The sequence below is a fragment of the Notolepis coatsorum genome (genome assembly GCF_963971535.1).
Source record: "Notolepis coatsorum genome assembly, chromosome: 5".
Classification (NCBI taxonomy): Eukaryota; Metazoa; Chordata; class Actinopteri; order Aulopiformes; family Paralepididae; genus Notolepis; species Notolepis coatsorum.
The window spans coordinates 147753126-147780844 of record NC_140169.1 but is presented as its reverse complement, the minus strand read 5'-3'; the positions used below and the strand labels follow the sequence as shown (position 1 = coordinate 147780844).

The following is a 27719-nucleotide window of genomic DNA, read 5'->3' as shown; positions in this document are numbered from 1 at the left end:
AATATAAATAATAAAAATAAAGAGAAGATTAATTAATTATCTACTCAGTCCCGAAGTTTGTGATGTAGATATGGAATGTCCCGGGTTGCTGCTGTTTGCAGAGTGTGTTGTTGTCCGGGGGTGAGTGGTGGTGGGTGGGGGGTTGAACAAAGAGTCCCAGACTGGTTGAAGACACCAGCCTATAGCGGCTATTGTTATGATAATGCGAGGTAGCGCCGCAGGTAAACACAACGATCCGAGCCGAGCGCAGCGCGTTCTCGCGAGCGCGTGCATGTGCGTGCACGCGCTTCTGCTCAAATCTTTAATACTCAGTGAGGTACCACTGAGTGGTACCCCGTGCCATGAACAACGCATGCCTGATTATTACTACTTTATAATCTCACACACTTCCACAGATGAGAGGCATTTTAGAAATAGCCCATCGGACGACCCATTTCCTATTCCTTACTCCTCGTACCGTACGGTCGGTCCCTCAAGTGTCCGGTAGTACCTGGCAGTACAGTACCGGAGGAGAACTACGTCACTGGAGGAGGAGGAGGCTGGCAGTACCGGAGGAGAACTACGTCACTGGAGGAGGAGGAGGCTGCAGTCAGATCGTCTCGTCCGCTCGTCGCACCGCAACAGGTAAACCAGCACAGTATTCTGATGATAAACAACGAGGGAGCGCGTCTACCGGACAGAGCTGATGAATAATAATCACTACCGGGACAGATCTGATCAATAAGGGCGATATCTGGAAGTCGCGTTGTCTCTGTTGTTCCGGGCGGTAAGTGGGGATATCCTATTCCGTTACGTTTTATATCCCATAATAACCTGTCAAGCTGCTGCTGGTGGTTATCTTGGGTTCAGCTGTCTCTCTCCGGGTTGGATACTGTAGACAGTGTTACAGTCTCTCAATAATGGCATATATTTCATGCAGTTTTTTGTGCCGCATGTTCGGGAATATTATTATGTTCGAATATCTAACTATACGCTGAAACATCTCTTTGGGATCTTGAATCTTGCTTGCATTTTTTTAGGGACTCGCAAGGAGGGATATATTATTATATTCATCTGTATCAAAATAAGAACAGACACCGCCTTTGCTTTGGCCCCGAGGAATAGGTGCTGTCATGAGATGGAGAGAGAGAGAGAGAGAGAGAGAGAGAGAGAGAGAGAGAGAAGGAGAGAGAGAGAGAGAGAGAGAGAGAGACTGAGAGAGAGAGAGACTGAGAGAGAGAGAGAAGAGAGAGAGAGAGAGGGGGGGGAGAGAGAGAGAGAGAGAGAGACTGAGAGAGAGAGAGAGAGAGAGAGAGAGAGAGGGAGAGAGAGCGAGAGAGAGAGAGAGAGAGACAGACAGAGAGAGAGACAGACAGAGAGAGACAGAGAGAGACAGAGAGAGAGACAGAGAGAGAGAGAGGCTGTTCAAGGGGAGTGACACTGTGTGAGGTTAATAGAATTGCTGCCGTGTGTGAATTGAATTCAGGCTGCTCATTGATGACAGATTGCATTGGCCGCTCAGGGAAACAACGCTCGTTGTGTCAGTATATGATTACATGAACAATTCCATTATTCATTGTCATTGTCTGACATAATGGGTAATGGCAGTAAAATCACACTATCACATGACCTGTTTGTGCGTGTGTGTATGTGTGTGTGCACTCACGCACTATCACTATTGAGGCCCGTGGCTGGGACATAATATACGATGAGCTTGATTCAGACACTTATTCGAGACAGCAGTGTTAAACGGACAGTAGAGGCGATGTTAAAAGTTAAAACTACTGCAGCGTGTTGCCAAAATGTGATTGCTTGGTGCCAGACCAGTGTGTGTGTGTCTTGCTGCTACTGCTGCTGACAACAGAGTAAAGAGGGCTTTCTTTGCTGAAGTGGCAAAGTCAGTCAAGACTGCAGTTCCTGTGACATCTGGCCCTATCCCAGGACTGTCACAGACCCACCTGCTGCCAAGGAACAACGCATTACATAACACACACACACACACACACACACACACACACACACACACACACACACACACACACACACACACACACACACAAACACACCTGAGGGCATGTGTACACAAACAACACCTAGGCTACCTCAAGCATAATCTCTGAACCCTTTATGTCTGTCTCAGGTTGATGACGTCATTATAATGTATAATATAGATTTATATTTATTGTAACATATAATATAACCGATAAGGCATACAGACCCCTCATTTCCACCTTAGTTTACACACACACACACACACACACACACACACACACACACACACACACACACACACACACACACACACACACACACACACACACACACACACACACACACACACATTGTTTTACTATACTTATAAGGACATTGTATTGACTTATACATCCCCTATACCCCTTTAAGCATTAACCTTAACCCAACTCTAATCATAACCATAACAATGCACATTTTGTTTTTCAATCTTGTTGCATTTTTTTTACGGAATGTACACTGTAAGAAAAAAAGCTGTAAGAAAACGGTAAATGTCTGGCATCAATGGTTTCCAAATACTTACTGTCAAATTACAGTAAAATCAAATACATTTACAAATTACAACCTTTATTTAATGGTTAATATTTTGATAAAAGTTAATTTACTGTATTTTTATGGTATTTACACTTAAAGTAGAAAAACAAAGGTAATCTGTAAAATAATACAGTGCATTTCCTGTGAAAAAACATTTATTTTTAACAGTGTAGGCTAGTACTGTATGTTGACATAAAATGACACCAAACTGTTGTTGTTGTTGTTGTTGTTGTGGTGAAAATGACGACTAAAGTCTATCCTCCAGGGTATCAACTAAATCAAGCCATTTCAAATATAAAATCTGCTGCCTCTAAAATATTGCATAATACACACAGGTTACTCTAATTGGTCCATCAGTCACATCTAACTGAGGAGTGGTCTGACAGCAGCGGCAGCATAGGCTACACTTAACAGTCAATCATCAGAAGGCCACGCCCCTTGACCTGCCGAGAGCTGGCTGAGCTCGGAGAAGGGTGACCTAAAAACACAACAAAACAAATGATGCATCTGAGATGAATCTTAAAAAAACTATACTCTTGATATTATCATCCCACAATAAGCTTTTTATATCTGAATTAAAACATCATTGTACTAGATCTTTAACCTTAACTTAACTCTAACCCTAACCTTAACTTAACCCGATAATTACTTTTTTCCTCACATTACAGGCAGTTTAATCAAGAGTTGGTTCTCACAAGTGTCACACACACACACACACACACACACACACACACACACACACACACACACACACACACACACACACACACACACACACACACACACTTGCTCAAACTTGCATGCCCTTATCTTTAACTCAATGGCCGCCAACAACATACATGTTTGGCCGACAACCGTTGAACGCCAACCACATATATATATTATATTTGATCGTTATTTCTTTTATTTGATATTTCTATTCATTACAGGCACACTCTGGGTTAACATGGGGAATCATCCTGAGAATGCCAAAGTGCAATACCGGCCGCATCCAGCTAGACAGCAGTATCGAGCACCCTTTGTAACCTTGTATCTTGGCCTGTGAAACGGCCAAATGTCTCGGGTTTCATTTTTCCTTGTCGGGCGAGGCGAACGGTTCTCCCGGTTCCATTGAAGCGTGTCAAATATGCCCGATCCATATGTTGTGGTGGACTATGCCGTGGACCAAATGGACATTGGATGTACCAGATGGCGATCAAACAATTGGAATATTATTTTTGGAATACTCCCGATCACAGGTAAGGACAATTTGACGTAAATTTTTGCTTGATCGCGCAATGCTTTTATACCGATCGGGCTGATAAGCATTTTTAGTGTTCAATACGAATGCCGTTACTGACAATCAAATAATCAGAAACGACCCACCCCCCCTTTCATGCATTCATGATGGAGCATAATACCTAAGATATAGATTTGATTTCAGAATAATAGCGTATACAGGCAAGAAATGACAACGTCTATAGTGGAATTGACGTATACGGCTATAACTCAGCATTTCGGGAATTACCCTAGACCGCTCTAAAACCATACTTATATTCACCACGGTATAACACGGGAACGTATGGATGGAAACATTTATTCTTTTTCACATATTGAACGATAGATAGGTGATGTCAAATGGGCCATAGTATTATATCCATAGCTATAATATAGAATATAGTTATAGCTCTACAAACAAGGTGATGCACTCCTATCTTTTAAAGCGTGGCAGTGCTAGAGCGGGGCCCTGTCTAATTCCCGGCGGTCAATGAGTTAATAATAATAATAATAATAATAATAATAATTGTAACTGAGGGGTACAATTCCCTGACTGTATGGTTAGATATGATACTTACTACCACTACCTCTTGTACTTTAGACTCTGGCCACCCAGTACTAGGTATGAATATGTTGAACACTCCCACCTGATAAACGGATCCAACACAAATGTACCAAATCGAAAGTTTGAGTTTTAATACATAGCAAAAGGTATGTACAACGATCACTTAATTACATTTATGATTTGAAATAGTATGCACTTTTATGGCAAATGAGTATTCGTAGGTAGATCAATATCGAATGTCCAATCTCTGATTGCGCAGGAAGCAAATATACAACCTGGAATATTTAGGGAACAATAGCGATGATACTTGAATGATTATATAGCTGGATACACTAGGGGAAGGTTCCGACTGCTTGTAGGACAGCTGGAGGGGGGGGGGGTTAGAGAGTCACTGGCTGGATCCCGTCTGGCCGAGGGTATCTTGGGAGAGTCCACAGTTGTGCGACACGGTGCCCAACGATCCTCGATCCACAGATGAATGCAGTTGGACCCTCTGAGGAGAGGCTGCGCAGTACGTGCGGATCGCTGCTGGCCCACTGCCTGAGATCAAAGCCGCCTTTGATCAGAGAGGCGCGGAGTTTAAGTAGGAGAGCCTCGGCTTCTTCCTGGGTCGAAACGCTTTGTAGACAGTTATCTACGTAGAAGCTGTTCTTCACACTGTGTCGGACCTCTTCGTCCGCTGCTGGGTCCTCTGCGACATGTCTCTGTAGTGCAAATGTAGCACAGCATGGGCTGCATGTAGTTCCGAAAGGGAGGACTTCCCATTGGTAGATGGCTGGGTGCTCATCTACTGGCCTCTCTCTCCATAGGAACCGCAACAGGGGCTTGTCCTCCTCTACTAATCTCACCTGCAGGAACATCCCTTTGATATCCCCGCTGATAGCCACCTTGTCCTGGCGGAAGCGGAGTAGTACGCCTAGTAGGGAGGGGCCGAGTGTAGGACCGGGCAATAGCTCTTTATTCAGATTTTGGGATCCGATCTGGTAGCTGCAGTTAAACACGATGCGGTCTTTGCCGTTGTGATGAACCTTGTGGTGGGGCACGTACCACGATTCAGTCGTCTGGTCGGCCTCTTTAATGTCAATCTTTGTGACGTGTCCCGCTGTGATGAGCTTCTCAATCTCAGCGCGGTATACACTTTCTTGGGCGGGGTCCTTGGCTAAGCGCCGCTCTGTGTTTAGTAGGTACCGCTCTGTGGCGTCTTTCTTTGCGTGAAAGGTAGGCATCCCTTCCCGCCGCAGGAGTGGCGTGGCGTATCTCAACACGCCGCTGACGGGGACTCTCTTTGTTCCCGTCTCGAGGAGGTTAATGGCGTAGATGTCGTCTTTAGAGCGAATGTCTTTCTTTTCGTTCTTAAGGGGCATTTGTTCTAAGGTCCATAGCCTCTCTACATGTTGCAGGAGTGCGGTGTCTCCCTCTGTGACTCGGGAGTGGAGACAGCTAGTGGCTGTGGTTCGGTTGAGAGATTTGGCGAGTGGGCCTTGGAGAGTCCATCCTAGGCGGGTCTCGACTGCTGCAGGACAGCCTCTGGGTCCGGTATGAACCCGGTCTATCGGGACAATGAGGTCTGCATGGTCGGAGCCTATCAACAGTGTCGGGGTAGCACCGTCTATGAGTGGGATCGGTAGCTTGCGTAGATGTACATATTTCTCCATCAGCTTGGCTACGGGGTATGTGTACCGTGACAGTCCTATTTCTTGGCTGGTGAAAGCGTCTGTAATCCTGTACCGTCGCTCGGGCTGGCCGCTTGCTGCGATAGAGAATGAGACATTCTCGCCCTTTATCGTTTTCAAATCTCTTCTTATTGTCCGAATTGTCATTTGGTTTTCGCTCCCCCGCAGCCCTAGCTGGGCCGCAGCGGACGCGAGCAGAAGGGTCTTCTCTGACCCGTCATCAAGGACGGCGTAAGTGTCCATGACTTTATTCTGGTAGCTCAATGTCACACGGACTACCTTTAAGAGCACTCTGGCTCCGCTGCTGCTGGCGGGGTCGATGTACATGACGCTTGCTTTGCTGCTTGATGGTGCGGGTGGAGGCCGCCATCTGTTACTGTCGTGGAGTATGTCCAGATGGGCTCCATCGCACCGACTGCACTTTTTCTTTAAGCGGCATTCGGCTGCCATGTGTGATCGCGCACAGCGAAAACAGCGTCTGTTGGACTTTATCCATTGACTCGCTTCCTCCGCATTCATCTTGGGGAATGAGTCACATTGTGACAGCCAGTGTTCTTTCTCACAGTAGGGGCACACTATCTTCCACTTCTCCTTTCTTGAGGGGGTACTGTGGCTCCTACTGCTTGGCACTGACTCCGATTGGTGCATGACAGTCACCGATCTTCTTCCATCATTTAGTCTCCTGGTTCCTTCTCTGGAGCCAGGGGTGCTCCGTCCGAATGTATCTAGCCGTAAGCTGCTGACTTCTCTCGCCAGGAAGTCGGCTAGATCGAGGAGGTTCGGTTCGGGGCCATTAGGGTCTCGGTGGTCTCTCTGCCGCCTAAAGCGCTCCTGTCGGGCGGGCGGTAGCTTCTCCAAGATCCTCTCTACATTTGAGTTGGCGTATAGTTCATGCCTACCCTTTTCCCTCTGCGCTCCCAGCATCCCTACCAGGGACTGCACTCTGATGGACAGGTCGTCCAGTGCTCGATTGTCTGTTGCTGGGGGTAGGCGGTCGATGTGCCTGATCTCCTGGATCACGTAATCCCATATACGTCCATATCTCTGGTCCAACGCTACCAGCGCTGCGGTGTATGGGGTCGTGGAAGTGGCGTAGGCGAGCGCTATGTTGTGCGCGCGGGGTACCTTTAAATGCTTCAGTAGTATCGCGTATTTATGGCGTTCATCAATGACATCCACCAACATTGTCTCCAGACACATGCGGAGCTCCGTATACTGGGCCCGGTTCTCCTGGGCGAAGTCTGGTACCATAGGTGTGCCAATGTACGACGCGGATTGTTGATACATCGGCGAGCGTTGGGGGAGAGGCCTCCTAGGCGAGTCTCCTCCTGCTCCTTGGCGTGGGCTGGTACCGGCTGTGTACCATGGCCCGCTGGTCCAGGTGCTGTTCCTCGGTGCGGGTCGTGCGTCGTGCTCACCCGTGAATAGCGTCGGGGGTCTGTAGCGCAGCTCCGCGGGGGTATAGCCTGGGCTGTACTGGACCTCCTGGTCCGGTAGAGTACTGTGCTGTCGTCGGGCGTGGTTCTCCTCCTCTTCCTCTTCGTCTTCCGTTAGGTCATCCAGGGCTTGTAGTCTCTGATTTAGCCTCTCCGCAGTGTATGCTGCTCCTTCCCGGTGGCTGGGTCTCGCTTGGACCGGTTGGGGAAGGGGGTCTGCGGGGGGTATAGACCTCGTCTGTTGGTCAAGTTCAGGGTCGCTTACTCGGCTAGGGGATGCCGCCCTGGAGTGATGTCTAGACGAGTTCCTGGAGCCTCTGGTGGAGGGAGGGGGTGTTGTCCTTCTGATCAGCTGTTCTATTAGTTGCGCTTGTGCTCTGTCGCGCTCGGCTTCGCGCTTGGTGAGATCCGATTCTCTCTGGGCACCGGTGGCGGCGCGCTGGGCGTCGGCCCGGTCTCTTGCCATATTCTCTTCCATCTGAATGCGTCTTATTTCCAGGCGTATGTGCTCTTCTTCGCTCCGTTGCTGTATCTGCAATCGATCGCGTTCACCCTGGAGTCTATCGCGTTCAGTAGAGGCTTTCAGGCTGACGAGGAATGCCTGCTGTAGTGTCCTCTCTGCCTCGCTGGGAGAAGACGGTTGTATAGGGGAGCCGTCCCTTGGGGTACTCCGTGCGGAGTCTTGGAGCTCTATCTCCACGGTGCTCTCCTCATCTTCTTCCGTGCCGAGTTCTCTCTCGGTAGTGTTGTCTTCCTCCCGGGACTCGTCGGGGACTACTTCTTCGGTATTGGCGGGGTGTAAAGTCATGTCTGGTTCCCCCTGGTCCCCACCGTGAGCTTGGTCAGTTACATTAGAACCCATAGGGGCCTCTATGGTCGGGGTAGCCTGGTCGTTAGGGTTAGACATAATTTTACTTTCTAGTTTTACCGCGTTTACTGTTGGTAGAAGACTAGGTTGTTGACTGACAGCGTAAGCCTCTAGGTACTGAGGGAGCTGTCGTTTGCGCCGCGGGCGTTGTTGGTTAGGAGGATCGTTTCGTGGAGTGTTCATCATAGGCCATTTTAATATTAATAACACTATATTAATATTACACTGATTACCATCCGGCTCGAAGGACCAATTGTAACTGAGGGGTACAATTCCCTGACTGTATGGTTAGATATGATACTTACTACCACTACCTCTTGTACTTTAGACTCTGGCCACCCAGTACTAGGTATGAATATGTTGAACACTCCCACCTGATAAACGGATCCAACACAAATGTACCAAATCGAAAGTTTGAGTTTTAATACATAGCAAAAGGTATGTACAACGATCACTTAATTACATTTATGATTTGAAATAGTATGCACTTTTATGGCAAATGAGTATTCGTAGGTAGATCAATATCGAATGTCCAATCTCTGATTGCGCAGGAAGCAAATATACAACCTGGAATATTTAGGGAACAATAGCGATGATACTTGAATGATTATATAGCTGGATACACTAGGGGAAGGTTCCGACTGCTTGTAGGACAGCTGGAGGGGGGGGGGGGGGTTAGAGAGTCACTGGCTGGATCCCGTCTGGCCGAGGGTATCTTGGGAGAGTCCACAGTTGTGCGACACGGTGCCCAACGATCCTCGATCCACAGATGAATGCAGTTGGACCCTCTGTGGCCGGCGTCCTCCGGTCCACGACGGAGAGACGTGAGGCGACCTCACTGTGCAGAGCGCCGTCTCACCTGTCGTCCTCTCCGGGGGGGGTATTTCCAACACACCGCAGTGTTGGCCTTTATCCATAGAATAATCAAAGTACTCAAAGCATAATCCAAGCCGGGGAAGGCTAGCCGTCGTCGGTAGAATAATCCAATATACAGGTCCACTCGCTCTTTGGCCTGGAGCTCCTCGGGTGCAGCTTCACGTGGGGTCAACCACCCTGGATAAGCGTCCAGCTGATGCCCGAAACGATAGGGGTGCTGATTACTATAGAACTCTTACCGCACGAGGCACTATATATGAATAGACTATTATTAGCTTAATAGAATACGTCCAACTCGACGATATAGTGCCAAATATGACTATTCAAATATTAATATACACGATGTCTCAATGCCGATACTGGGCCGAATTGGCCTTACTGCCCACACGTGGTTCGCGGGGAGGCTTTTGCGTCTGTCACTCTGTTGGAGGGTAAGGAACTGGACTAAAAGAAAGCTCTACTTTAATAGCGCAGTATATATACGCACTATGAATAAATAGTACCATTAGTGGTGCGGTAGACATATTCCTACGCGGAACTAGGACTTGTCCATACATGTTGAGCGGTACGATTGAACCTGGTCTGAGGGGTATGGCGACCTGGCACCAAGGTCTCGTCCAATGGTAGAATGGAGACTATTATGGGATGTTCAGTAGACTAGAAGGGATATTCAATGCATATTGTACAAGGAATATACAGGGGATATCAGGGGATATCAGGGGATATACAAATACAATTAAATATATATATATATAAATAAATATATATATTCGGTTTAATCTGATCCTTCAGAACAATAATAATTGATGTTGTTGTTCAAAGGAGAAGTTGGACATTCAACAGCCATTTGAATTTAGCTTCAAAATGTGGTTGAATATGAAAACATCAGAATGTGCCAGAAGCCCACATGACCTTTCACTTGACCTTTCACGGCACAACATCTCCTCTGTGGGCCCCTGGACCCCTTCTAGCTGACCATCCTTTAGATGTGATCACAGCAAATAGATTAATTAATTTGTGTGAGACCAAATTCAACCTATACCTTTTGCATGTATGACATTGTGTGTCCTTGTTCTATTTTAGCCAGAGCTAAACCAGAGGTAATAAGATAAGATGATCGTTTATTGATCCCCTTGGGGAAATTCGGGTGTCAAAGCAGCATGGGGGGGGGGGGGGGGATCCGGGTTGGGGGATGCATAGCTTCACAGTCCAGTCCAGTAACTATATACACTATAGGTACACTTAAAGTATAGATACAAATACAATATAATAATATAAAAAGTACAAATACAAGATAGTCCAGTGATGAGAGTCCAGTGATATGAGTCTCTAGTGAAAAAAAACCAAGATATTCAGTACGGTGATGTGAGTCTCTACTAGTCCCGAGTTGTGACAGTGATAGTTCTGGCAGCAGATCCGGCCGTCCGAGCCCTTTGTTGTAGAGCCTGATGGCTGCCGGTATAAAGGACCGGCCCAGGCGGTTTGTGGTGTGTCGGGGGGGGGGGATGGGTCTTAGGCTGAACGTGCTCTTCATTCTGGCCAGCTCCTCGTAGAGAGGGGGTGAGAGGGGTTCTCCAGGATGGCTTCTAGCTTTTTCCTCATCCTCCTCTCAGCCACCACCTCTAGGTTATCCAGCTCACCACCCACTACTGAGCTAGCCTTCTTCACCAGCTTGTTCAGCTTGCTGGAGTCCCTCGAGCTGATGTTGCCCCCCAGCACACCACAGCAGAAAAGAGGACGCTGGCTACAACCGACTGGTAGAAAGATAGCAGCAGTCGGTTGCAGCTTCCTGCCTCTCCGGTAGTCCACCACCAGCTCCTTTGTCTTGCTGACGTTGAGTTGGAGCTGGTTACTGTCCGACCACCCTACGAAGCTCTCCACCAGAGCCCTGTATTCAGCCTCATCGTCGTCCACGATGTAGCTGACGATGGAGGAGTCATCGGAGAACTTCTGCAGGTGGCACGTTCTTGTGTTGTGGCGGAAGTCGGAGGTGTGTGTAGAGGGTAAACAAAAAGGGTGACAGCATCTGCTGTGAGCTAGATGCGCAAACCTTACCTATAGAACTTAGAACCTAGAACCTTACTCCGGGTAGTTGATCTGGAAGATGCCGTTAAGCGGGGCCTTTGATCCAGAATGGGGGGGAAGTATATATTTTTTAAATGGGTTAAGGAGGCTTAGGGGTTAAGTAGGGCCCTATGGAATATGGAGGATTTCATGGAATTTAGTTATTAACACAGAATTCTGAATTATCGCGGAATGGTGTGGAATTTGCTTAAATTAACATTAAGCTACACTGCTTTCTAACGTTAGCAAGCTAAGCATGCATAGCGCGACCTGTGTAACGTTAAGTTACACTGCTATCTAACGTTAGCAAGCTAAGCATGCTTAGCGCAACCTGTGTAACATTAAGTTACACTGTTATCTAACCAAATCAAATCAAATGTATTTGTAAAGCCCGCAATCACACGTTAATATCCCCATGGGCTGTCTTCTTTAAACAAGTCAAGAAGAAACATCACAATAAATCAAGAACAAAAAACCCATCATGAAATCCAAAACGTTAGCAAGCTAAGCATGCATAGCACGACTTTAACACATTCCCGCCCAAGCACGGAGATCTCCGTGTTTCGATTCCACCCGTTGTGGACAGAGGCACGGATATATCCTTGGGAAGTTGTTATTGCTTTTATTCCATTTTAATAACCTATTCAAGGTCGCCGAGCGGCACTGCAGATTTACCCTACTCTTTGAATTCGCCAACATGCAATACCGGCCAGATCCACTTAGGGGCGCTATCGCGATAATAGAGTGTTCCCTGTCGCAGAAGTTGTCTTTCTTTTTTTGGATCTCTAATGTAGTTTTCTACTCATCTGAAGCGATAGCTATTGTCTGTTGCACGGGATACGTTTTGAATTGCGGATTTCACTATGCAATAAGGGGATTTATCATCAGCCAATGGACATATCGATCTACCAGATGGCGATCGATAACGGGGAAATGCTCGGGGGGATCCAACCGGCTCATGGTAAGATCTTTTTCACGTAAATTACAGCCCGATCGGGCATTGTTTTGATAGCCATCCAGGCGATCGGCCTATGTGGCTAGTTAGACGAACACGGTTATTGGTAATCAATAATAAGAAACGACGTCCCCCGCCTCCCCCCCCTTTCATGCATACATGCTTTGGGATCGTGCCGATCATATGCAGTTTGAGTTATTTCTGTAGCATCTGTAAAACGGAAATGCCATTGGATATAACGTCAGCAGCTATTAGCCCTATATCTAGCCTTCCAAAAATATACTAGACCCAAATCCGGTATAACGCTTATATTCACAGCGCTATAAAATATAAAAAAATTCGCTCGCGTGTATACCAAAACAAGCCGCATTTCTCGGAGACGCTCTCTGATTGGCCGACGCCTGTTTCTACACTGGTTAAGCTTAGGCACTCTTTCGAAGTTGGTTAAGGTTAGAGTTTGTCTTAGAGCGTGACGGCAAGTTCTTTGGACGGTTAAGCTTAGGCACTCTTTCGAAGTTGGTTACGGTTAGAGTTTGTCTTAGAGCATGGCGATAGAACGCCAGGTAGTTTGCAGGCTGTTTGGCGTCCCCCCCCCCTCATCCGCATGTGCAGTAGTGCAAAGCCAGGTCCATGCCACAAGCCAGGTCCACGCCACGAAGCCCCGCCACAAGCCAGGTCCACGCCACGAAGCCCCGCCTCAAGCCACGTCCACGCCACGAAGCCCCGCCTCAAGCCAGGTCCACGCCACGAAGCCCCGCCCAGACGTTGGGCTCTGTGGCTCTGCAGATATACCCTACACTTCCTAAGACAGAACCCCGAACGTTACACAATGTATCACAATGGTGATGTCAGCCAGAGATGGGGAGAAGCATGACCTTTTAATAGGACATGTCTTTGAAAGAAATTACATTTATTTCTGATTTCTTTTAAACAAATTATTATTTTATATTATTTAACTATTTAATTATTATTTAGTTATTGCACTACACTGTACTGGCAGTCGAAGTGCATTGAACTGAAATTAATTGAGAAAAAAAAGAAACTCATAACTGAACTGGCACTGAACATTGAACTGCACTGGCAATGTTTGCAGATGTAGTTTATTAAAGTTAGTTAAAAACATAATTTGTATTATTATTATTAAATCCAAAGGAAAAAATATAAAATCAGAGAAAAATAGAGAAAAGATAAAAACGGATTTCATAGGGCCCTAGCTGAGGGGGAACTGGTGCTGGTGGAGTCGACCCAGAAATGTATCCGAAGAGGATAAATATACTGAGAGAACACGTCTGGCTGGTCGACGATACAGCCTGTCCTCCATTCTCACCTGCAAGAGCAACACTATAAGGGATGTGTGTGTGTGTGTGTGTGTGTGTGTGTGTGTGTGTGTGTGTGTGTGTGTGTGTGTGTGTGTGTGTGTGTGTGTGTGTGTGTGTGTGTGTGTGTGTGTGTGTGTGTGTGTGTGCGTGCTGTATGTGTTTTCCTGTGTACCTGAATATACCCCCCCCCCCACACACACACATATACACACATACACACACATACACATACACACACACGCACATACACATACACATACACACACACACACACACACACACACACACACACACACACACACACACACACACACACACACACACACACACACACACACACACACACACACACACACACACACACACACAGAGGCTTCTTTCTCCTCTGCTTCGTTAAAGCTTCCTGGGTTGCGTCTGCTAGAACAGGGTCCCTCTCTGTGTGAGGAGTGTGTGTGTGTGTGTGTGTGTGTGTGCGACACGTACACGCACACACGTACACACACACACGTACACACACACACACACGTACACACACACACGTACACACACACACACACACACACACACACACACACACACACACACACACACACACACACACACACACACACACACACACATATATTGACACACACATCCGACCGCTCCAGCGCGGCGCACACAGGTGTCAATCAGCATGCAGAGGGCAGAGCCACAGTGTTTGATTGTGCGTAAAGAATAGACTAGATCACATGACACGGGCCCCACCAGCTGTTCTGTCACATGACACGGGCCCCAGCTGTTTTAACCTTCTGTAGTGTGGTAGTGAAAGGGTTAACATTATGCAGTGTGGTAGTGAAAGGGTTAACATTCTGTATTGTGGTAGTGGAAGGGTTAACCGTGTGGTAGTGAAAGGGTTAACCCTTGCAGGTGTGTGTGTATGTCTTTTGTTTTATTTTTTGGGGCGAGTTGTTTTCTATTACTTTTCCGCATTCCTCGTTAGAATGTTCAGTTCTCCAAATTGGATCTCCACATGTGATCACATACAGAGATAAGGATTCAAAAAGCAACAAACCAATTCAACCAATACAATCTGCTTTATTCAGATCCTTAATAATGTATTGTAAATAAAAAAGGCAGTTAATAAGAATGTTTTTTTATTTCTTTTGGTCGTTCTGGACTCTTGATCACTACACCACTCGTTAAGCACTAACGGAGACGTTCTGTTGAACTATAGGAGCTTAAGTTAAGTTATACTTCATAACAAACAAGAGGGAAGACTGTCAGGTTTTAAACTGTGGATACCAAACAGAAGGTAAAGACGACTTTGAACTGTTAAACAGTAATCCAGTACCATTTTATTGTAAAAAACAGATTTTATAGTATGTCTGCACTTTATGTGCTCATTTCATCATTCATGTCTTTTCTATTCTACTAAAACAAACCATAAACAAGGTGGCCTGTTGGGATGTTAGATCCTAATGTGAACAACTGTGATTTTATATGTCTGCTCATTTTAACCCTTTCACTGCCGCACTACAGAATGTTAACCCTTTACTACCTGTCGGTAGTGTGATAGTAAAGGGTTAACCTGCTGTAGTGTGGCAGTGAAAGGGTTAATATTTTAACTTTTATCTCTACGCCCCACTATCCGCTGGGCGCATACTATGACCGTTATCATGTTTTGTAACAGATTGCAGAAATTCAAGAAGCCTATTGGAACGTGAGGTTCTGATATGATTTGATTAATATATATATATCCCACTTTATGCTTTGCTCTTGCTGCTTGTTTTACACTGATTTTATGTCTTATTTCTTACTGATGTAAAGCACTTTGAACTGCAATCCCCTGTATGAAAGGTGCCATTGGGACATTATTATTCCTCTGCATTTGACCCATCCTAACCACTTCGGTGCGATGGCCGCCACAGGCTCACAGACACCAACTCATTTACATCTAGTCATTTAGCTGACGACTTCATCCAAAGCCTCTTACAAACGGGCATTACAGACTCCAGTGGTGACGCCTGTACATCGGTCCTGTGGCAATGGGAGCAGTATGCACCTAGCAGGCATGACGTCTTCTGGTAGACAGCTAGAGGAGGTGTAGTGGTTACGTCAATAGTCAGATAGTCAGATAGGCTGTTTCCCGCGCGGTCCACCCCTCTTGAAATCGCAATGTATTTCCAATGGACACGTTTCTAAATCGTCTCGTTTAAAACAAATAAAGCATGAACATTGGCACGGTGTACCTTTCTGTGCGTATTCATCCACAATCTATAGCTCAACATGAAACAATTCGCAATTAATCATAAAATAATTACGTATAATTTTATTTCAACCAAAACAATGCTTAAACAACCATGTTAGTGGTAGAAGGGAACTCATGTTGTGCAAAAATGGAAAGCTTGCCAATGTTCATGAAGCAGAATTATTTATGTAAATGTATGTAAAAAGACTACATTCAGGTACCCGCTGACATAAATATGATGGAATATAATGCAGTGAGGCTCTCAGGCGTTCATTAGCTATATTCTTTCATGTGGTCGTCCTCAGACGGGTTCGTCAGCGGAGATTCCGATCATCCCGATCCTCCATACATCCGGCCAATTCCACAGAGCTCTCCACACCTGCGTCCTTCCTCAGTACGTCCACATAATGTTGGCGTGGGACGTCCCACGTGTGTCGGCTCCCAGAGCACCAGCTTGCTAGTCGGAGGTTCCTGGTGTCGGTGGCAGTGACCTGCAAGTTTCATCCTCCTGGACGCCACCTCGTGGCTCAGCCTTGGTAGTCCCTCGTACAGATGCTTGTTGGTTACGTGCTCCTGGACGCCACCTCGTGGCTCAGCCTTGGTAGTCCCTCGTACAGATGCTTGTTGGTTACGTGCTCCTGGACGCCACCTCGTGGCTCAGCCTTGGTAGTCCCTCGTACAGATGCTTGTTGGTTACGTGCTCCTGGACGCCACCTCGTGGCTCAGCCTTGGTAGTCCCTCGTACAGATGCTTGTTGGTTACGTGCTCCTGGACGCCACCTTGTGGCTCAGCCTTGGTAGTCCCTCGTACAGATGCTTGTTGGTTACGTGCTCCTGGACGCCACCTCGTGGCTCAGCCTTGGTAGTCCCTCGTACAGATGCTTGTTGGTTACGTGCTCCTGGACGCCACCTCGTCACTCAGCCTTGGTAGTCCCTCGTACAGATGCTTGTTGGTTACGTGCTCCTGGACGCCACCTCGTGGCTCAGCCTTGGTAGTCCCTCGTACAGATGCTTGTTGGTTACGTGCTCCTGGACGCCACCTCGTGGCTCAGCCTTGGTAGTCCCTCGTACAGATGCTTGTTGGTTACGTGCTCCTGGACGCCACCTCGTGGCTCAGCCTTGGTAGTCCCTCGTACAGATGCTTGTTGGTTACGTGCTCCTGGACGCCACCTCGTGGCTCAGCCTTGGTAGTCCCTCGTACAGATGCTTGTTGGTTACGTGCTCCTGGACGCCACCTCGTGGCTCAGCCTTGGTAGTCCCTCGTACAGATGCTTGTTGGTTACGTGCTCCTGGACGCCACCTCGTGGCTCAGGTATTTGAAGTCACTGACCTCTGCCAGAGCATTGCCTCCTGCTATGCTGAGAGGTGGATGATCCAGGGGGATGTTATAAGTAACGACCTCAGTCTTCTTTGCATTCAACCTGAGGCCAACCCTGGCGCATTCTGCCTCCACTCTGTTCAAGAGCTCCTGAGCCTGCTCCACACGGTCAGACATCAGGCAGATAAGGTCTGCCAGGACTACAGCAGGGATTCTTCTGGACTTCCGGGGGTGTGATTGTGAAGCCCAGCTCTTGCTCCCGCCCAGTAATGGCTTGCCTAAGCGCGTAGTCCAGGGCTACAGTGAAGAGAAAGGGGGCAGGAGTGTCACCTTGCAGCACCCCTGCATGGATGTCAAACTCCTCACTTTCACCGTCTGGGGTTTCCACCTTGGCTCTTGTGTCCCTGTACATGGCCTCTATATTCTTTGAGGGGGAGAGTATAAAACAGTTTGGTGCAACGATATTTTTTTAGAACTGGATTTCTGGATTTGACCTCCGGTTCATTTGCTACAACGCTATCCTGTACAGCTAAAGAAGCATGGGGTCCATACATGTTTGTTGCTAGGCACATTGGACCCTGTTGATGTCAGTAATCAAATGTATTTTCTAACCCATTTGGAGCTGGGCTTGTCAGCTGGGAGGCCACCAGAGTGTGATTTCGACGGCGCTGTGGAGGAGAGATGAGTGGGGGGAACAGTGCTTTCTGGGGAAGAGTTGGTGGCTGCGGGGCCTTGCGTATGATACGGGGGTGAGTTTAATTCCAGTGCTTATCAAGTCATTCATGTCGTTAGTGAATTCGAGGAGAATATATTATAGTGTTGTGTGTTGATGGAAAGGGTGCCTTTTGACTTGTGTCTGTCTCTCAGCTCCGTTCAGAATGTGAGCCTGTTTAGACAGCGGAGGCTCTGTCTCTCTATGCAGATACAGTGTTGTTTACATTATGTACGTGATCTCACTGTTTAACACACACACACCTCAGGCTAGGGGTTGTTTGTGTACGCGGCCGCGCTGAGAGGGAGAGGGACAGAAAGAAAGGTGACATGTTAAGTGTTTGCCTGGGGGAGTGGGGGAGTGTAAACACACACACGCACGCACACACACACACACACACACGCACGCACACGCACGCACGCACGCACGCACGCACGCACGCACGCACACACACACACACACACACACACACACACACACACACACACACACACACACACACACACACACACACACACACACACACACACACTTGAGGGCATGTGTACACAAACAACACATAGGCTACCTCAAGCATAATCTCTGAACCTTTGATCTGTCTCAGGTTGATGACATCATTATAATGTATAATATAGATTTATATTGATTGTAACATATAATATAACCGATAAGGCATACAGACCCGTCATTTCCACCTTAGTTTACACTGTTTATTTTTACCATATTTTTATATTCAGAGTTAATTATATTTTTTACACTGTTTATTTTTTTTTCATATTTCTACTATTGCCCTGCCCATACCTGTACCTCCCCTCCCCTCTCCCCCATGCTGCTATGATGCCCGATGTTTCCCTCAAGGGGATCAATAAAGGAATATCTTCTCTTATCTTGTAGAAAGTGGCTTGGTGTTCAGTTTGAGCTCTTTAACCAGTTGAGGTGATACAAGTCTTATTCCTAGTGCTTCTCTTTCCCAGGGCTGTTTAATCAAAAACCAGTCAAACTCGCTACTTTCCTTCAAGTAAGTGGGTATCTTTGTTTATCTTTGTGTGTGAGTAGGCCCTTGTCATATTGTTTGCTTGTGTGTACTATGTCAATATTGGGCATGTGACTGTTTGTATTTTAGAAAGTAGATACTTTTTTTTGTGTCTTTGCTTGTGTGTGTGTGTGTGTGTGTGTGTGTGTGTGTGTGTGTGTGTGTGTGTGTGTGTGTGTGTGTGTGTGTGTGTGTGTGTGTGTGTGTGTGCGTGCGTGCGTGTGTGTGTGTGTAATGACTGTAGACTACAAGTGAGACAAAAAGCTGAAATCGGCGTTCAAAATACAAACAGGCACTTGCACAATAGTGGCACATAAAAACAAACTCACAAACACATACAGTATACACACTGTATGTGAGTGTGTGTACGGTATGTCTGTGTGTGGGTTTAAATGTTTTTCTGAATTTTAAAAAGCAGATTTAGTTTTGTCTCTTGTGTGTATGTCATTGGTCGTGTGGACTGTTTGTGTGTGTGTGTGTGTGTGTGTGTGTGTGTGTGTGTGTGTGTGTGTGTGTGTTGTGTGTGTGTGTGTGTGTGTTGTGTGTGTGTGTGAGAGGTTCATTACTCTTCAGTAATTGGCGCTGGCTGCGTGCAGAGAGTGATTTATGCCACAACCACTTTATCCTTGAGGAATCCACACGGGAAGAGGAGGAAGAGGAGAGAGAGAGAGAGAGAGAGAGAGAGAGAGATGAGTGATAAAGCGATAGCATGAAGAGAGAGGATGGGTAAAGGAAGGAGGAAGTGAGATAAGTGGAAATCATTTATGGTTCGTTCTCACCCCAAAGTCTGACACAGTGATTTACTGGTGCTGTGGGTGAAACAGGTTCTACCAATCAATTCTCCAATAATGGAGGTGAATAGCCGTGAGGTACACGCAAGGTACTGCATAGACCACTGCACTTCTGCGTTACATTGAGCTCATGGCAGAGAGAGCGGGGGGAGAAAATGAATGAATGTGGATGAGAGCCTTGACATTAAGTGGTTGTAGCTACAGCTGTGGAGGTGCTGGAGACATGATCCAATAGACTCTTATACGCCAGAGTCTCCTGAACACGGAGAGAACAATCCCAAATCGATCGGCACTTTCTCGGCCGAGCTATAGTCGCTTTCCCGCACCTACTCCCGAACTAGGCATGCGCAGATTGATGAACCTAGATTGCGTGGGCAATCTGCGCATGCGGAGTTCGGGAGTAGGTGCGGTGGTCTATACGCTCCTCTACATTGGAAATGAATTGAAAGCAGCTGTACTGCTAGACCTGTGGCTGCTTTGGGTGAGAATGAACCTTTAGAAGTAGATTAAAAGAGCCGGCGGCCGGGTAGCACAGCGGACTAAGCGTCTGTCTACCACTGCAGAGACACTGGTATCGAATCCGGCTGTCAGCAGTGCCTCCGGCTTGGCCGGTCGTCGTACTGACTCAATTGGCAGAGTCAGTGGGAGGGAAGCTGGTGGGGTGGTAATCTGGTCGTTGTAAACAGCGACTCCTACAGGTCGGTCAGGGCGCCTGCACAGCGAGGGAGGGAAATGGTGAAGGTAGTGTGACCTCCCACGCGTTACACCTCACCAATGAGAGTCCTCGCTGGCAGGTGAAAAAGAGGCTGCTGGCTGTCTCCACATGTATCGGAGGAAGCATGTGATAGACTTCAGGGCTCCCTAGACCGACCAGTGGGGGGCACATGCGCGCAACGACCAGGAAGGGGAGGGGGGAATTGGCATAATGACTAAATTGGGATGGGAGGAAAATACAGAAAAAATAGGAGGAGAAAAAGTGGATAAAAAAAAAGAAGTAGATTAAAGGTTCTTGAAGAGTTGATCGGTGGAACCTGTGAACCCGGAGAACTAACGGCTGCAGAATAAAAAAATTATTAAGACCACTAAGTGTGTCTGATTCTTAATCACCAAAACCTGCACTGACTAAAATATACTGCACCTTGTGTAGACCGTTTACTCTTACTCTTACTCATTTGTAATGCTTACTCAATTCTTTATTGCCTATATTTATTATAACATATAATATAACTGATAGGGCATACAGACCCTCACCTGCATCTTTGTTTACACTGTCATATTTTTTATATTCAGATCTAATTGTATTGACTTTTTATGTCTTTCTATTATTACCCTGCCCATACCTGTACCTCCCCTCCCCCCTGCTGCTTTACGGACGAATTTCCCCAAGGGGATCAATAAAGGAATATCTTATCGTATAGTATCTTAAGTTAGAGGGATGGAAAGGGCCAAAGAACTGAAGAAAAACAAGAGGATAGAGGGTTGACATGTTTCACATGGTGAATCCATGCCAGGAGGCTAGACATGTCAGAGTGGGGTATACAGGTAGGACTGGGCAATACAACACCATCAACTAGAATGTAACTCGGAGACAGGGGTGTAAAAAGTACCCAGAAATGATACTTACGTGAAAGTATGGGTACCGTTTCAAAATCGTACTCAAGTAAAAGTCAGAGTATCTGGCTAAAAACACACTTGAGTAAAAGTAAAAAAGTTTCTACTTTTAAATATACTTATGTACTCAAAAGTAAATGTGAAAACTTTTTTTTTTATTACAAGGGATATACCAGGGGTCTTAAACTCATTCTATAAGAATCAGTGCTGACTGCGGTCAAAGAGAACATTTCACGGAGATCGGGCCCTGGGTGCTCGTCTTGTCCGTCCACGCCGACCGTCTCGTCCTCTTCATCACTCGTATGTGGCCATCGTTTGTGGCCGTCTTCTGTAGCTCGTCACTCTGACTGTCTATTCTTCTGATAGCAGGTGTTTAATCAAAGATCCCCGCTTTCTATAGTCTTGCACAAGGACCAATCAGCATGGGTGTGGGCGGGTTCATTTTCCATTGATGGGGATTTGATGTTTTTCAATAAAGTTTACGTTTATTGAAGATTAATAACGTTAACGTTAGTTCGACTAGAGAAACAAATATACACATTTAAATGGTTGGACCTGTGAGATTTTTACTTTGTAGGTCTGCATTTTAAATGTAAGGAGTAAAGAGTATGTTTTTTTCTTCTTTTTTTGGTCCACTTTTTCTCCTGTTTTTCTGTATTTTCCTTCCATCCCAATTTAGTCGTTATGCCAATTCCCCCCTCCCCTTCCTGGTCGTTGCGCGCATGTGTCCCCCACTGGTCGGTCTAGGGAGCCCTGAAGTCTATCACATGCGTCCTCCGATACATAGGAGACAGCCAGCAGCCTCTTTTCACCTGACGGACCTGAGAGCGGACTCTCATTGGTGAGGTGTAACACGTGGGAGGTCACACTACCCTCACCATCTCCCTCCCTCGCTGTGCAGGCGCCCTGACCGACCTGTAGGAGTCGCTGTTTACAATGACCAAATTACCACCCACCGGCTTCCCTCCCGCTGACACCGCCAATTGTGCCAGTATGACGACCGGCCAAGCCGGAGGCACCGCTGACAGCTGGATTCGATACCAGTGTCTCTGCGGTGGTAGACAGACGCTTAGTCCGCTGTGCTACCCGGCCGCCCTAGTATGTTTTTAATTTTATTTTTTTAATGTAATTGAGTAAAAGTACAAGTATACAAACCTAATAATATTCGAGTAAAGTACAAATCCCCAAAAACAGTACTTAAGTATTTGTAACAAAGTACAATTACTCAAGTACTTTACACCCCTGGTCGGAGATGTACAACGGCAGCCCCCGTAAACCCACCCTCCAGGCAGCCCCCGTAAACCCACCCTCCAGGCAGCACCCGTAAACCCACCCTCCAGGCAGCACCCGTAAACCCACCCTCCAGGCAGCACCGTAAACCCACCCTACAGGCAGCCCCCGTAAACCCACCCTCCAGGCAGCCCCCGTAAACCCACCCTCCAGGCAGCCCCCGTAAAGCCACCCTCCAGGCAGCCCCCGTAAAGCCACCCTCCAGGCATGGATATGATATGAAACACCAAGGTGACTGAGGAGACACATTTACAGTAGTAACCAAGACTTGTGCAATAACAGACAAGGGCTGTGGTGTGATGCTGCAGTCATAGGAACCAAGGCGACTATAAAAGAAGGAAAGGTCATCGCGTCAGAATACCAGCACTCTATGCTCTGCTTGGTGCAAATCAAATCAAATCAAATCAAATTTATTTATAGGGCCCGACAACACACGTTAATGTCCCCATGGGCCGTACAGGTCTTCTTTAAACAAGTCAAGAAGACAACATAACAATAAGTCAAGAACAGAACAAGAACACCATAGGGTCCAAACATTTTTTAGATGAATGCAAATAAATGAAAGAATGCAAGCACTCCCAGACATACCCCACGCGAAGGTAAGGAAAAACTCACTAAAACCTAACAATAGGGAAAAAAAAGCTCCACAGGCAATGTGGAGGAGAGAAACCTTAGAAGGGCCGTTCAAGGGGGGATCTCCCTTCTTAGATGTCGGTGATAGTAGTGTTGCAGACGGACAGTTGGTAAGCATGCACTCATGTGTGTGGTGAAACACAGATGAGTGCATGCAATAGCAGCTGTACATTTTGAAAAATTAAAGATAGAGCTAATAGCGATAGCAATTGAACATTTTGAAAGATTAAAGATAGAGTTGATAGCGGATCTATTTGAAGCACAGGGGCGGCGCAAGAGGGTCACGTCCTCCCCGTCTTAGTCACGGGACATTCAACACTCCGGTCGTTGCTCAGGGACAGCCGGAGACAGGGGGAAAGGGGGTGGCGCAGAGAGGGTCGCGAACTCCCCGACATCATCGCGGGACATCCGGCACTCCGGTCACCACTACGAGACCTCCGAAGACAGGGGGGGCACGCAGAGGGGGTCGCAATCTCCCGGCCTTCGTCACGGGACGTCCAACACTCCGGTCAACACTCCAGGACAGCAAGTCATAGGAAGACAGGGAGACGGGACAGGCGTTAGACAGCTCATGAGATTGTAGTAGGCGGACATAGCAATAGATACAAGTGGTAGGCATATATGTGAATGGAGTAGATATATGAAGTAAGCGTATTATGTGAATAGAATAGAAGTACTTAACCCAGCAATGAAACTGCGTTGACTGTTAATCTGTTAACAGTCTGTTAATCAGTTGACAGGACCACGGACAGACGGCGGTGAATAACTGATCCAATGCCTCGGAGGTGCATGTAGAGCAGTCACTACAAGCTTGGCCAAGACCCCGAGGCATCCATCACCTTGGTCAGCGCCAGGAGACGGGTACTCAGAGAGAAGGGGGAGGGAGGGGGGGGTGGGGGGGGGAGAGGGGGGGGGGAAGAGTTAGAGAGTTCCCATGTTTGTGGTGCTGCAAAGGAGCAGACATGTAGTACCCTGTAGTGCCATGTAGTACCCCGTAGTGCCATGTAGTACCCTATAGTACCCCATAGTGCCATGTAGTACCCCGTAGTATCCTGTAGTACCCTGTAGTGCCATGTAGTACCCTGGTGCAGTAATGTGGTGCAGCAATAACCTTCCTTCTTTTATAGTTCCATAATGCTTGACTATGGCACTGGTTTCAGGGGCACATGCCATCGTTGTAATTTTTTTTTAATTTGGTCAACTAGTGTTTCTGTAGTAGTTCAGCAGAAACTGATATCACTACCCTGTATCCATGACTACCATGTATCCATGACTACCCTGTATCCATGACGACCCTGTATCCATGACGACCCTGTATCCATGACTACCCTGTATCCATCAATACCCTGTATCCATGACTACCCTGTATCCATGACTACCATGTATCCATGACGACCCTGTATCCATGACTACCATGTATCCATGACGACCCTGTATCCATCACTACCCTGTATCCATCACTACCCTGTATCCATGACGACCCTGTATCCATCACTACCCTGTATCCATGACGACCCTGTATCCATCACTACCCTGTATCCATGACTACCCTGTATCCATCACTACCCTGTATCCATGACTACCCTGTATCCATCACTACTCTGTATCCATGACTACCCTGTATCCATCACTACCCTGTATCCATGACGACCCTGTATCCATCACTACCCTGTATCCATGACTACCCTGTATCCATCACTACCCTGTATCCATGACGACCCTGTATCCATCACTACCCTGTATCCATGACGACCCTGTATCCATGACTACCCTGTATTAGGGATGGGCGATATGGCCAAACATTTTATCACGATAACATTTTTCATATCGTTCGATATCGATAATTATCGATATTTTTATTAGTATAAAAAAAATATTATTATTTAAACAACAAATGTATGTTTATTTTTGCAGCAATTCGTTGTCTTTGCCGCCATCTTTAGTGTTACAGCCTGAAGGATATGGAGGTTTCTCAAGGTGTATATTGGTGCATGACAGCATCTAAAGGTGCCAGGTCAGAGAGGTAGATGTGGTGGTGGAGGCGGTCAGAGAGGTAGATGTGGTGGTGGAGGCGGTCAGAGAGGTAGATGTGGTGGTGGAGGCGCTCAGAGAGGTAGATGTGGTGGTGGAGGCGGTCAGAGAGGTAGATGTGGTGGTGGAGGCGGTCAGAGAGGTAGATGTGGTGGTGGAGGCGGTCAGAGAGGTAGATGTGGTGGTGGAGGCGGTCAGAGAGGTAGATGTGGTGGTGGAGGCGGTCAGAGAGGTAGATGTGGTGGTGGAGGCGCTCAGAGAGGTAGATGTGGTGGTGGAGGCGGTCAGAGAGGTAGATGTGGTGGTGGAGGAGGTCAGAGAGGTAGATGTGGTGGTGGAGGCGCTCAGAGAGGTAGATGTGGTGGTGGAGGCGCTCAGAGAGGTAGATGTGGTGGTGGAGGAGGTCAGAGAGGTAGATGTGGTGGTGGAGGCGGTCAGAGAGGTAGATGTGGTGGTGGAGGCGCTCAGAGAGAGTCAGAGTGTTACCAGCAAGCCTGTGGCTCCAGGGTCATTCGTCATCGTGATAAGCAGTGAAAGTGCAGACAGAGAGAGAGTGTGTGGAAGGTGAACAGCAGTTGTCATGACAGCGCGTCACATAGTAACGAGGAGAGGGGCGGGCCTGTCGTTGCTATGGCGAGAATAATATAATGTGAGTTCTTCCGGGTATAAGCCAGAATGAGAAACTAACCACACCGAAGAGCACACGCGTTGATCAGAGACTTTCATCCCTCTCCACCCTCACTGGGTGGGGGAGGGCCGGGAGTGACACATCATCACTAGCTTCGGCTAGCAGATATGGTTGTTGGCTACGACAAGGCCGCAACGACCACCGAGCGGGGTAACAGGAGATCATTAGAATAATGAATTTAGTTTCTTCCAAATACTTTTTAAGGACAATACAGAACTGGTTTACACCTTGTACGAGGCTTTTGTTTATGGAATAAACAACGTTTTCCGAGAAAGGTATTACGCTGTCAAGTGTCGAATTCTTATGAAGGTGGTGAATTATTATGATCACGGATTGCATTAAAGGGGAATGACAAAGATTGTACAGCCAGTATGAGAATAAACACAACGCAGAACTACACGAGCCAACAGATGAAGAGGTGATACTGGCTGATTGATCGAAATCTAACAAGCCCCTCACACTCCAGTTCTCAGGCTGCAGCTGGTTTGAAAGCGAAAGTACCAAAAAAAAGTGGCTGTGGCTCCAGGGGAGTTGAACAGTTCTGGCTCTGCTAGTTTATTTTCTATCTTTTGGCGCTTTTTTGGTGGACAAACCACCTCGCATGTGCACCGTGACTCGTGACTGGAGACTAGCTCTGACAGACGGTTTCAAACAGTATTTCAAATTAGAAATTACAATAGAAAGCAACCAAAATAAATGGACAAGAAACATCACTAACCTGTATCCAGTAACATCACTACTGGATGGAAATTATCGCCATAAACTGGAATCACATGCAAATGAGAATATGTATGTGGCGCCATGCAAAATATAAATGGGAACGCAGATCAGATCACAAGGCCGGGAGGCTACAGCTGATCAGATTATTAACACTGTGGGCAGCTGGCATTACAAGCATTACACACACACACACACACACACACACGCACACACACACACACACACACACACACACACACACACACACACACACACACACACACACACACACACACACACACACACACACATGCACGCACGCACGCACACACACACATACACACAGATACCATCATTAGCAAAAGAAAGTGTCTAGTCAGGGGTATCTAGATGATTATGTGTTTGGTCATGGTGATCGGGTTCTGAGTGGACCGCTTCTAAGTGCCTTGGATCTATTTGTGTGTGTGTGTGTGTGTGTGTGTGTGTGTGTGTGTGTGTGTGTGTGTGTGTGTGTGTGTGTGTGTGTGTGTGTGTGTGTGTGTGTGTGTGTGTGTGTGTGTGTGTGTGTGTGTGTGTGTGTGTGTGTGTGTGTGTGTGTGTGTGTGTGTGTGTGTGTGTGTGTGTGTGTGTGTGGGTGTGTGTGTGTGTGTGTACATGTGTACATGTCTTAGGCTACAGCATTTGCCTGTATATTACCTGTGGTTTTCAAGGATGTGTTTTTGACAAGAACACATTACCGAGGCAGAGAGCCAATACATTACAGTCAGGGAGCGAAATTAACTTTTTGACTCACCGGCCAGTGGCGGGTAGATGGGAAGAGTCTACCCGCCAAGCATATTTCTTACCTGCCAAATTTTTTTTGATTAAAAATATATATATATATTTTATATAAATTTTTTTTTAAATAAAATATATATTATATAATCATACTTGTAGTTGTATTATCTGCGAGACATCACCACCACGCAATAAGTCAAAATGCTTGCTATCTGCAAACAGCTCCACTGTCTGTGTGTATACTTGAGTAGCCTCCAGCTCCAGCAAGGATTCTCCGGCCCTGCAGCTAGACCCTATATTCAGCTAGACCCTACATTCAGCATGCAAGGATTCTCCGGCGATGCAGCTGG

The 27719-nt window shown here is 47.0% G+C and overlaps 1 protein-coding gene across 1 annotated transcript in view; it reads left to right on the top strand.

Moving 5' to 3' along the window:
• Positions 1–629: 629 nt before the first annotated feature.
• Positions 630–27719, top strand: part of LOC311228416 (intersectin-2-like) — a 166108-nt gene continuing 139018 nt past the window's right edge. The window contains 1 exon segment of the mRNA XM_084314323.1: positions 630–766. The gene's annotated coding sequence lies outside the window, so the exon portion shown is untranslated.